This window comes from Dipteris shenzhenensis, chromosome 23 (assembly GCF_047967505.1).
Source record: "Dipteris shenzhenensis isolate YYH24624 ecotype China chromosome 23, Dip_SZ_1.0, whole genome shotgun sequence".
NCBI classification, from domain to species: domain Eukaryota; kingdom Viridiplantae; phylum Streptophyta; class Polypodiopsida; order Gleicheniales; family Dipteridaceae; genus Dipteris; species Dipteris shenzhenensis.
Genome location: NC_141618.1, coordinates 14,949,027 through 14,962,963, shown reverse-complemented (window position 1 = coordinate 14,962,963; position 13,937 = coordinate 14,949,027).

Here is a 13,937-nt window from a genome sequence, read left to right as displayed (position 1 = left end):
AACTACAAAGATGAACACATAACCAGAAGTGGATCTCCTACTATCCACATGCCCTGCATAGTTTGAATCAGTGTATCCAGGTACACACATCTCTCCTCTTCCAAAGTAGATGCACATAACTACCTCCCAATGCCTCTTTCCTAGATTAGCCATATACCGCCTAACAAATCCCATTGCAAATGCAATGTCCGGTCTAGTAGCTATCATAGCATACATAAGACTCCCAAATGCCGCCGCTGATGCATAAGTAACCTTAGCCATCATGGCCCTCTCCTCATCTAATTTGGAACTATCTTCATGACTCAGTTTCACATATGGAGGCAATGGAGTACTTACTGGCTTCCCCACCTCCATATTGAAATGCTGCAATACTTTTATAACATACTCCTCCTATGAAAGCCAAAGGAGTTTCCTACTTTGGTCACGCGAGATGCGTATACCAAGAATATGACCTGCAGGTCCCAAATCCTTCATGTTAAAGGCTTGTCCTTCAATGCATCTAGCTCATAAGTGTTCTTGCTAGCCAATAGCATATCATCCACATAAAGTGCTAGGAGTATGTTATCCTTAGCCCTATTAGTGTAGAGGCAGTGATCAATCTCACTCTCACTTCTTCTCAAACCCTAGGACCAAATGAAACCATCACACTTCTGATACCATGCTCAAAGCGGTTGCTTAAGGCCATAGAGAATCTTTTTCAGCTTGCAAACCAAAATCTCTTTGCCCATTTCTTCAAAGCCTTCCAGCTGCACCATGTAAATTTCCTCATGGAGACCCCCATGCAAGAAGGCTGTCTTGACATCCATCTGCATAAGCTCCATATCCTCTGCTGCCACAAGTCCAAGACTTACACATCTAAGTGTGGTCATCTTCACAACCAAAGAGAAGATCTCATCAAAGTCCACACCCTTCTCTTGCTTGAACCCTTTAGCAACCAAACGGGCCTTGTACTTAGGCACATCATCACCTGTGACCTTCATCTTGTATACCCATTTACATGACAATGCTTTCTTTCCATGTGGCAAAGAAACCAAGTCCCAAGTATTATTTTTCATGAGTGAATTCATCTCTAATTGCATAGCATACTCCCACTTGCACTGATACTCGTGCATCATAGCCTCCCTATAGCAAGAAGGCTCCGCACATTCAGTAAGCATCACCACATAGTTTGCCCTTGGAACAAATCTCTTAGGCGGTATATACACTCTATCTGATCTTCTCAAGGGCATTTTAGATTGCTATTCCGCGTGCATATCAGCCACATTTGGTTCATCATTTCCACCGATAGATGATCCATTATTTGCCCTTGATTGTGTACCTGTGGGAGTACCTGGTGGCACCATCTCTTGCACATTTGGTGCATGTACAACTTGTTGTCTATCAAAATATGCGGATGGATTTAAATCCTAGAAAGTGCATCTCCTCATTTCCACATCCCTCATGGGTGTATTATGCATATTCTTCTCATTGAAGACCACATCATGGCTTTGTATGATTTTCTTTGCTTCTGGATCCCAGAGATGATAGCCCATCTCTCCACTTTCACCACAACCTAGAAAGATACATTTCCTAGACTTAGGATCTAGCTTCTTTTGAAGCTCTTTTGCCACATGTACATATGTCTCACACCCAAATATACGCAAATGAGAGTAAGAGGGCTTCTTGCCACTCCATGCCTCTTTAGGAATACCACCATCCAAACTCTTACTAGGTGATCTATTGATCACATGCAGTGTAGTCTTCATTGCCTCAACCCAAAAAGCCACTTGAAAGACTTGCATTGGAAAGCATACATTGCAATCTTTCCTGAATAGTGCAGTTGATCTTTTCTACAACTGGAGTTTGCTCTGTAGTACAAGGGGACGTGAGCTCACAGAAATGCTGAAAGTCATGAGAAAGATACTCTCCATCATTGTTAGTCCGTAGGCATTTAAGCATTCTACCGGACTGATTTTCAACCAAAGTCGGCCATTTCTAAAATACTTGGAATACACCATCTTCTAAGCCATAGCATAAGCCCACACTTTCCTAGTTGCATCATCAATGAATGCCACATAGCCTACCTAATGATCGTGTAGGCATGGGACCACATACATTTGAATGCACCAAATCAAGCTTTTCAAGATCTTTCTTTCCCCTTCTTTTATGGGCTGATTTAGTGTGCTTCCCATAGAAACAATCCTCACAAAAATCAAAGTCAGAAATACTCAAATGCGGTTCATAACCCAAACGGCATAAGAGTTTCATTCCATTTTCCCAACTGGTGGAGTACTTGGCTGCTCGGTTATTACAACAACATGGTCAGATACCCCTGATACATGTAGGGGATACAGAGCACCACACTTGGCACTTCTTGCCAAAGCCATAGAGCCCTTCTGAATTTTCCAACTCTGAAAGCCAAAGGTGGTCTAAAAGCTAGCATCATCTAGCTGACCCGCTGAAATGAGACTCTTGGTCAGCTTAGGCACATGCCTCACATTTTTCAAAACAAATGCAGACCCATTTGCAAAAGGAAAATTTATGTCACTTGCCCCCACTATGTCACATGCATAGTTATTTCCAAGATGCATACAACTTGTCTTTCCACTATCATAAGTGGAGAATCATTCCCTATGGGGAGAAACATGGAATGAAGCACTAGAATCCAATATCCAATCCCACGAATATGCATCATTTGAAGTGGTAAGCAACTCTCTAGGTAGACTAGACATGAAGAGATTGTCACTATCATCGGTGAGTGCATTGATCTCCTCCATTTTTACGTTATCTTTGTCCTCCCTTGGACTCTCTTCTTTCTTATTTGCACCCCAATTTGCATTCTTTTTCTTATCCTTTTGCTCTCTTTTCAACTTGTAGCAATCCTTTTTCATGTGGCCCTTCTTGCCACAATGGTAACACTCAATGTTCCGTGCCTTGGATTTGCTACGAGACTTCCCTCTTTCTTAGGAGACTGAACTGTGATATGCCCCTTTGCACATTTAAGGCTGCATCGGCTGCATCCTCCTTGTTGTCCACAGACTTTCGTCTAATCTCCTTGGCCAACAAGCTACCACAACACCATCAAACTTCAGAACTCCACCAGATGCAAAGTTACTTACAGATTTACAGAAGGTATCCTATGAGGATGGCAATGAACACAAGAGGAATATTGCCTTAGTCTCTGCATCAAAATTCAGCTTCTAAGCCTAAAGCTAGCTGAAAATAATATTGAATTCATTCAAGTGAGAAGAAATTGACATCCCCTTCCTTCATCTGCAACTCAAACAACCTCTTCATGAGATAAACTTTATGAGAGATCCTTTCCTTCTCATAAATGGCACATAATTTCTTCCACAAACCTTCCATAGTCTGCTCATTTATTGTGAAATAAATTGACTTTGCCAGATAAAGTCTAACATTAGACTATGCTAATGCATCCAAGTCATTCCAAGCATCCTCAGACATAGCTGTAGGCTTAGGTACAATCCCTTCCAAGGGTTTAATCTGCTTCTTTTTAATAAGCACATCCCTTATCTGTTCTTTCCACAGAGAAAAGTTTGTCCCATCAAACTTTTTAATGCTAAAAAACTCCTTTTCAGACATGGAAGAGGATGCCATGATGCAAATAAAGAAAAATCCCAAATGCTAGTGCCTGCCTACAAGAAAGAATCACACCAAAATACTAGGTGCACCCAAATATGTCTGCCACAATGGAGGGTATTATCAACAAAAACTCAAATCTCAAAGCATTGAAATGCATTTGAATCATGTGCATATACTATGCATCCATATGAGCAAATCTGGCCCAAAAGAAAATGCCAACCCACATTGACAAAACAATGGCAAATCCAATGCCAATAAGAGCTAAATACCTCAAGCATAAACACTATCCATGGGCATATGCATCAATAATGTCTCATCCAAGAGAGCATAGCACTATTAGTGCATCAATTGTAATGTGTCAAAGCTGTCCCTCAGCATAAAATACCATGTGTGTGCTAAACGCCCATCAATAAAGAATCCCACAAGGAAAATCTAGGCCTATCAGCACGTCCAACATTGACCGCAATGCATCCAAATGGCCTATAAAGCATCCATTGCAACCCAATGCAAACCACGAAGGATTAGTTTGCAACTAGAGTGACCTGCATAAGGTATGTGCCAAAAATCACGGACTCACGGTAATCACTGCTACTAAAAATAGGACCGAAGAGGCCTCAAAACATGGGCATCTCTACATAATTAGACTCAGCAAGACAATCAGCAAATATCTCTCTTCTGCTGGGGCTCCAAAATCCCAACCAATGAGTGGGAAACGGGGAGTCAACCCTTGCAATGACCTGTAAATGAAACCTTAAAAGCCTAAGGTTTAATTAAAAAATACCACGTGTTAAAAATCAAAGTTTTGAATCTTTGAATGGATTTTTGACAGAGAAATAGACGATTCGATGTCTTAGAGAAATGGAAATTCACCAAATCTCCATGGAATCACATAAGAGGTGACAGATAGGGGTTTTTAGGCCTCTGGACTGCAATGGAACATACGATTTTTGAAAGCATGGTCCTAGTCACCGGGTCCAATACATGGATTTAAAAATGATTTAGCAAATTGATCTATTTGTAAACACCATCGGAGTGTGAATGATGAGCAACAAAGAAGTTTTAGGACCTCCCAAGTCCACCGAAACTGACAAATCTGTGAATGATTGCTTCAAACTTGAGTTCCAACACACTGTCAGAAAAACGTTGAAGCAAAGATAGTGAGTTAGAAATCCAACAAAATGATCCAAAATTCAAGAATGAGGGGGTTTTCAAACTCCTGAAGTGCAATGGACACTAAAAGTAGGAAATGGCTGCCTTTGTAAGTCATTCCGGACTCTCAGTCACATCAAAAGGAACATGGGAATCGTCAAAAAACGTCTTTTTGCTCCAAAGCCACTCAGAAAAACCAAAACAACTTTCCAAAATATTCTTTCTAGGTCTCTGCACACCAAGACGTAGGAGGTAAAGTCACCTACAAAGCTTCCCATAGAGCTTCTTCTTCCTCCCATAGAGCTACAACAGCAGACTTCGGACTCTAGGCGTGCACACAGGCTCAACTAGACCACCTATGAGCATCAGATAGACCACCCAAGCTTTGATACTAGTTGAAATTCTCTCAACGAAAGAAAAACTCAAGCGGGTGAGAGAGAAAGAGAGAGGAGAGCCATAAGAGAGCCACACAAGTTTTGGTGGGTGCAGAACACCCTAATCTTCTATGTCATTTATATATGTGTGTGTGTGTGTGTGTGTGTGTGTTATACATAGTCGGGGTTAAGAAACAATGGCCTTTAACCCCCATAGTACCTTGCATAGTTTAAAGAGGGAAAGAGGGAAAGAGAGAAGCATAAGCATGAGCTTATGCGGAAATAGAGAATGAGCTTGTGCGGAAATAGAGAATGAGAGAAGCATAAGCATGAGCTCTCTCATTCTCTATTTCCGCATAAGCTCATTCATAAGCATAAGCTTATGCAGAAATAGCGAATGAGAGAAGGGGGAAATAGAGAAGAGGGAAAGAGAGAAGCATAAGCATGAGCTTATGCGGAAATAGAGAATGAGAGAAGGGGGAAATAGAGAAGGGGGAAAGAGAGAAGCATAAGCATGAGCTTATGCGGAAATAGAGAATGAGCTTATGCGGAAATAGAGAATGAGAGAAGCATAAGCTCATGCTTATGCTTCTCTCATTCTCTATTTCCGCATAAGCTCATGCATAAGCATAAGCTTATGCGGAAATAGAGAATGAGAGAAGGGGGAAATAAAGAAGAGGGAAAGAGAGAAGCATAAGCATGAGCTTATGCAGAAATAGAGAATGAGAGAAGGGGGAAATAGAGAAGGGGGAAAGAGAGAAGCATAAGCATGAGCTTATGCGGAAATAGAGAATGAGCTTATGCGGAAATAGAGAATGAGAGAAGGGGGAAATAGAGAAGAGGGAAAGAGAGAAGCATAAGCATGAGCTTATGCAGAAATAGAGAAATAGAGAAGGGGGAAAGAGAAAAGCATAAGCATGAGCTTATGCGGAAATAGAGAATGAGCTTATGCGGAAATAGAGAATGAGAGAAGCATAAGCATGAGCTTATGCTTCTCTCATTCTCTATTTCCGAATAAGCTCATGCATAAGCATAAGCTTATGCGGAAATAGAGAATGAGAGAAGGGGGAAATAGAGAAGAGGGAAAGAGAGAAGCATAAGCATGAGCTTATGCGGAAATAGAGAATGAGAGAAGGGGGAAATAGAGAAGGGGGAAAGAGAGAAGCATAAGCATGTGCTTATGCGGAAATAGAGAATGAGAGAAGCATAAGCATGAGCTTATGCTTCTCTCATTCTCTATTTCTGCATAAGCTCATGCATAAGCATAAGCTTATGCGGAAATAGAGAATGAGAGAAGGGGGAAATAGAGAAGAGGGAAAGAGAGAAGCATAAGCATGAGCTTATGCAGAAATAGAGAATGAGAGAAGGGGGAAATAGAGAAGGGGGAAAGAGAGAAGCATAAGCATGAGCATAAGCTCATGCTCATGCATGAGCATAAGCATGAGCTTATGCTTATGCTTATGCTTCTCTCATTCTCTATTTCCGCATAAGCTCATGCATAAGCATAAGCATGAGCTTATGCATAAGCATAAGCATGAGCTTATGCATAAGCATAAGCATGAGCTCATGCTTATGCTTATGAGAGAAGGGGGAAATAGAGAATGAGAAGGGGGAAATAGAGAAGGGGGAAAGAGAGAAGCATAAGCATGAACATAAGCATGAGCTTATGCTTATGCTTATGCTTCTCTCATTCTCTATTTCTGCATAAGCTCATGCATAAGCATAAGCTCATGCTTATGCTTATGAGAGAAGTGGGAAATAGAGAATGAGAAGGGGGAAACAGAGAAGGGGGAAAGAGTATTTTCCAAGTATGTCCATTGGATAGTATGTCCATTGGTATATTCCAAGTATTTTAGAAATGGCCGACTTTGGTTGAAAATCAGTCAGGTAGAATGCTTAAATGCCTACGGACTAACAATGATGGAGAGTATCTTTCTCATGACTTTCAGCATTTCTGTGAGCTCACGTCCCCTCGTACTACAGAGCAAACTCCAGTTGTAGAAGGTCTTTACATCAGATGGATGTAAAGAATGCCTTCTTGCATGGTGATTTGCAAGAAGAGGTCTTTATGGAGCAGCCACCAGATTATGTTCATGTTGTTCATCCTGAGTTTGTTTGCAGGTTGAAGAAAGCATTGTATGGCTTGAAGCAAGCACCTAGAGCATGGTCTAACAAGATAGGACAGTATCTTGTCACTATTGGCTTTCAGATTTCCAAGGCAGATTTCTCACTTTATGTGAGAAAAACAGAGAAAGGTATCATGCTGCTTGTCATTTATGTTGATGATTTAATCATCACAGGTGATAGTGATGAAGATATCCTTCATGTGAAAATGCTATTGAAGCAGAAGTTTGAGATGAAGGATTTGGGAGAGCTGCGTTATTTCTTGGGCATTGAGGTGATTAGATCACTAAGTGGGATACAGCTCTTGCAGAGGCAGTATGGATTGGACATGCTGTCCAAATATGGGATGACAGGCTGTAAGCCTATTTCAGTTCCTTTGGAGCAGAATGTGAAACTGAGCGCAGATGCAGGTGAGCTTCTGGAAGACCCTACTATGTACAAACGCATAGTAGGAAGTTTGATTTATATGACTATTAACAGGCCAGATTTGAGCTATGCTGTTGGATTGGTAAGTCAATTTATGCAGGCTCCAAGGAAACCGCATTTGGATGCGGCTAGATGCATACTTAGGTATGTGAAGTCCACATTGCAGTATGGACTATTTTATGAGGTTGGGGTTCAGATACAGTTGCATGGATACATTGATGCTGATTGGGTTGGTAGTATTTCTGATAGACGATCTACCAGTGGATATGTGCTCTCTTTTGGGAGTGCTGCAGTCACTTGGAGTAGCAAGAAACAGCCTATAATTGCCTTGTCAAGCACAGAGGCTGAGTACAGGGGTGCAGCGATGGCTGCATGTGAGGTGGCTTGGTTGCATAAGCTACTTTATGATATGCATCAATCTACAGATGGGCCAGTTGTCATTTATTGTGACAACATGAGCAGTATACACTTGGCAAATAACCCAGTCTATCATGCTAGAACAAAGCACATTGAGGTGCATTATCACTATGTGCAGGAGAAGGTTTTACTAGGTCTTATTGATCTAGTTTATGTCAGCACAGAGGATCAGGTAGCTGACATATTCACGAAGGCATTGGAGAGAGAAGCTGCGCAAGTTCAGAGACCTGCTTGGTGTGCAGGAATTGGGATTGAGCTCGAGGGGGAGTGTTGAGATATCGAGCTCCACTCGTGATATGCCAGGGTGACCGTTGTGCATTTATGTCACTGACTTGTTAGCTGCAGATGCGGTTGGCACACCGCCCATGAATAATAGCTGGATGACAGCTATCCTTATGTACTCTAGTTCGTGGCTCAGTTAGTATGCCACCTTAGTTAGCTGAGTTTGGTTTGAGACCCACATATAGGGTTCTTCTATTTCTTTGTACGAGAGTTTTTTTGGCTTTCACAACTAAGAAGAGGAAAACTGTTTTCAGCCTCCACCTTTGTGTGTATTCCCCCATTGTGTATGTGAGAAAGCCGCAAGTGAGACTCCTTCCTTCTCTCCCACTATCCTCACAGGATACCTACCCTAAGACAAACAATTACTTGTGATGGTTGCACTTAACAAAATATGCTTTAAAAATCCACCAAGGAAAACTTACTATTTGTCCATAGCCAAGATTAGAAACTTGGCTTATGAATGATTGCTAGAGCTCATCTCTTTTGTCACCGCTTGGTATCTCGAGCAGGATAGTAAAGTCAAAGAATCAGAGTGTATTCTTTGTGCTGAGATAAGAAACATTTTTTAAGGTGTACATGGCGTTCCCATCATACACATACTCATTGTCAAGTTTGCTTTGAGCCCTTCTCGCAGCAATAACATAGCCATCCACCCACCGTCCATTTGCCCTCAACAATTTCATTACATAGACAAAGATTTGGGAGAGCATTGTAGGTGATCATCTCCTCCTCCTTTTCAAATTCTATCATCTCCTCGTCCCTTTCAAATTCTGTCATTGTAGGTGATCATCTCCTCCTCCCTTTCAAATTCTGTCAGGTTTCCCCTCCGTCAACTTCTCTGTTCCCCCCCCCCTCGGCTAATGTTGAACTTGACAAAACTATCTAGCAACTTCTTTGTAGGCCTCTTTAAAAAGATCCACTTTATGTTGGGTTTTAGTTAGAACGGAGTACTTCTTTTCAAAACTTTCAAGATCCATGGCAAGCTTGTGCAGATCCCTAGTGTAACTCAATTGTAGGGAATTGTACAAATCGTAATAAAATTGCAGATTCTCTTTATCTTCTCCATGATGACTGCTCTCTATCCAATCTACATAGTTCTTTGACTTGATCTCTCTTCTAGATCCTGCATCAATTCTTATCGGCTATCTGATCTTCAAGAACTTTTTTCATCCTTGCTAGTTCTTGCTCTGCTTTGTCCCCAACTCATTAAGCTAATGATACAACAGTATGATGCACTTCTTTGCTTCTTCTCTTCTATCGCTTTCCATCTTGGTTATTTTTTCAGTGTCCTCAGCTTGCTCTCCTATCTACAAGGCCTTCACTTCTACCTCCTCCACCTTGGCTTTTGCACCCTCCCTGAGCATTCTCTCATGTAGCACTATCTTTGCTACATTGGGGGATTTCATATGTATAAAATTCTTGTCTTGGATGGGTGAGGACATTTCTATGCTCATTGACAAAGAAGAGCTGCAAAATCCATTCGGTAAGAAGTAAGAAAACTCATGAGTTTGCAACAATTGATTAAATTGACAAACCACAATAATTTGATGAGCTAGACCACCACCATCATTATCCACCTTGATCACCACAAAGCTTATTGTCTCCATGACGATTGAAATAGTGCATGTCTTTGATTTTATCATAGAGGCTACCCAAGGTACATAAGAAGCTATTGTAGATTCACAAACAAAGTGTATGGTCCCCTCAAAAAGCTCAGATTTGACTATTAATATGATTACACCTACATGCAGTGAGTAGTGGCAACTACCACCCTTGCCTAGCCCCCTTCTTGCATGTAGTTGCACCCTCTATCCTATAAAAGCAAGCGAGTTGGAGGCTAACTTTGTACTACTGGATGTAGCTATGGACTACAAACATCATAGTCGTCTAGGCTATGTGATGGAATTGAATATTGTGGGTAAGCTCTTCAGATCATGTGAAAATATCTCGAAAATATTATTTAATCCACCAGAAGTGGGGAATAGATTTTGTTGGGCCCCTGCCCATGATTGCCCACAAAAATAAGTATCTTCTGGTAGCCACTCAGTATGTCACTAAGTGGGTTGAAGCTATTGCCCTCCCTGTTGCAAATGGTAAGGCAATTTCAAATTTCATATTTGAACGTATCTACACAAGGTTTGGGACACCCATGGAAATAGTATCTGACCATGGGAGTCCATTCTTAAATGAAGCAGTGGAGTTGCTCATGGATCGCATGGGTATTGATCATCACACTTCTAGCATCTATCATCCAGTGTCCATGGGACAAACGGAGCAGACCAATGGCCTACTTTGTAAAACCATGGGGAAAATGGCCACAGGGAACAGGAGCCAGTGGGATCAGAAGGTCATCAAAGCCGTGTGGGCTTACATCACCCATAAAACATCTACAGGTCACACTCCTTTTGAGTTGGTGTATGGTACTGAGGTAGTTTTACCACTAGAAATAGAGATTCCAGCCTTGAGACTGGCACAAGAACAGAGGATGATAGAAGATCAACATGTAGAGGCCAAGTTGGTACAACTTGAGAAGTTAGATGAAACTCGACACCTTGCACTACATCAAATAGAGATCCAAAAGAATCGACAAAAGGCTTTCTTGGATGCTAAGATTCGTAAGGGATGGGAAAGACACTTTGCTGACGGGGATGTTGTGCTATGCTTTGATAATAGATTGGACCACCAAATGGATAAAAAGTTCCTTCCGTTGTGGACCAGTCCATACAAAGTCATCAGGGAATGTAGCAAGGGGTCTGTACAAGTTCAGGAGCTGCATGACCCATATGGCAAGAAGGTGATCAACAAGCATTATCTCAAGCCCTTCTTTGTGCATGATGGTCCCAGGCATGGAAATGCTGTGCATTCCCTGCCTAGGGGGGGGAAGTGTTATGGATAAATTTGACCAAGGTAAAAGGCATAAATATGTGTGTGTGCTTGTATGTGTGGCAATAGTATAATAAAATATGGTGTGCATAGGGCCCAGGGTTGAGGTGGCAGGGCATGACCATGTGCCACCCTTCCACATAAGAGGACTCATAAGGTGTGTTGTACATAATCCATGGTAGTTATATTATAAAATGGTAAGGTAGCATGGCTCCTCCATGTGCCACCCCTCCACTTAGGCGGCCCCACGCTTGCATTTAGTGAGCCATGGCCAAGGACCATGGGAGAAGTAATATAAAATAGGTGGAGATGGATATTATATTGGATTATTCCCTTGATGTAGGATAGGCCCATGTGGGGGGGGTGCAGATAGTCAAAGAATGCAAGCTAAATAATGGGGAAAGTAGGATGAGGTGGCAAGACCTCTTGTGCCAACCCTCTGTGTGGGGGGGTGTAGGTAGTCAAAGAGTGCAAGCTAAATATTGGGGAAAGTAGGATGAGGTGGCAAGACTTCTTGTCCTCCTAGATGTTTGAACGAATTATAAAATTGGGAGGAGACCAAGGGAGTATCTTAGACTTGGGATATGGGGTTTGATTTATGTGGAAAAATGAGGCAAAGGGTTGTCGCACACAATTGAGAGTGCATACCCAGCTAGCCCACATGGGAGACTCTTCCACACACACCATGCATGTGGGAGGATGCATTTATTGAGAGAGACCCCCTCTCTTGGCTATAAAAGGAGGGGGCTATTCCTTGATGTAAAACGCTCATTCTTGTAAAGCCACCTAGCTAGTACTTTGATTCCCCCCCCCATCTTTCCTTTCAAATAAAGCATGACTCTCTTCCCTTGATGTCTCCATCTCTACATTCCACCTCCCATCATGTACATGGTCCTCTTCCCCCTCTCCCTTCCCCCTTGTGGCATAGTCCCTCTCTTCATTCCCACCCCTCTTAACCCTTTTTTCCCACCTATGTTAATGCTTCTTCCCTCACGTTCCCTTTTCCCCTATGGCCCTCGAGTGTCGCCATGGCTCGCGTCTAGCATCATGCCTTGAATTCTTTTCTAGTTAATCACACACACACACACACACACACACACAAACACACATACAACCACATACGCACACACATCCATATGCACATGCACATGCACATACATATGAACACACATAGGAACATGTAGATGCATAGGTGCACGCAAATGTACATGCACAGGTGCATCCATTCATGCGCATGCAACTACGTGCTTACACACACACACAATTGCTTGGCCATGTACCTTTGGTGATGTTTCGAGAATGTCTTAGACATTTGCTAAAGATCCAAGGACTTGGTAGGTGGGTTGGTTTAGCAAATCTTTAAGACATTTGCTAAAGCTCCAAGGACTGTGTAGGTGGCTTGGTTGCACTCCATTGTCCAAATTCTCGCCAATGCGTAGGACTTGATAAGTTGCAGGTGGGTCACTTCCCTATAGTAATATGTCACTCAAGGAGACTATGGCAACTTGCTCCTTGATAGCATAAACTAATGCTCTTGGTGATTGTGCTCTCTTGTGGCTAGTGACTTTAATGGTAATTCCACTCACTTTTTCAACTCATTTTATAGCTCATCCCACAATGATTGCAAAATGTTGATGGTCTTTTTATCTCACCCCTCCTTGGTTGACTGATATCTCAATGCTCAACATGGATTCCTTCTTTTTCAATAAGTTTGCCCCAAATCCTATCAATGCTTGGTTGTAGAGAATAAGCATCTACGAATGGGTAGTTGCAAGTGTGGACAAAACCATATGGAGATGCGGGAATGAGCATACGCTAGTGCGGGGAGAGGAAAATAATGAAAAAGACTTTTTCTATTGCTATAGAAAGGGCTCGTAGCCAATTACAACAACCATAGTAGCTACAATCATGCTTGTGCAATTGAGTGATAGTGGTCACAAATCAATTCAACCATAGTAGTGAACTCGAAGAGAATAGGATCTCTCTCTCTCTCTCTCTCTTTGTGTGTGTGTGTGCATACGTGCGTGCATTCCTCTCTCTCTCTCTCTCTCTCTCTCTCTCTCTCAGCTCGACTCTCTCTCTCACCTTGACTCTAGATAGGAGGCTATCATAGTATGTCCCTACCAGGACTTAAGCAATAGTATGAGTAATCACAATAGCAATAGCAGCAACAGTGACCCATTCTAAATTGGGTTTCTAAAATATGAAACAAAAATGTTTGTCATCATCTTTGGTACACCTTCTTCTTGCCATTTCATGATTGAAGTTGCACCTTGAACGCCATGTATTCAAAGAATCTATGGATGTGGAGCATTCCATGTAAGAAGGTAAATGAAGGACTTGGAAGATAGTACTTCTACGCATGTTTTTAAGAATAATGATACATGGAGCACTCCATGCCAGAAAGGGAAATAGAGGACCTAGAAAATAGTACTTCTAATACATCTCCTATGCATGCTTTTGAGAATTTAAGGATACTTTGAGCTCCTTCAAGAGTTTCTTGAACAACTATGACTATGAAGGTCTGCATTTGAATTCACAAGATGCATGAGAAATACTATGGACCATAGAGAATCATATGTCGCCTCTATGGAATAAAGGGTAAATGACAACCAAATGTTTCCAAATGACCCATATTGTACACGTGGGCCACAATTTGTCTTCTAGAAATCATGTTTATCAATGCTAGACCTTATGTTG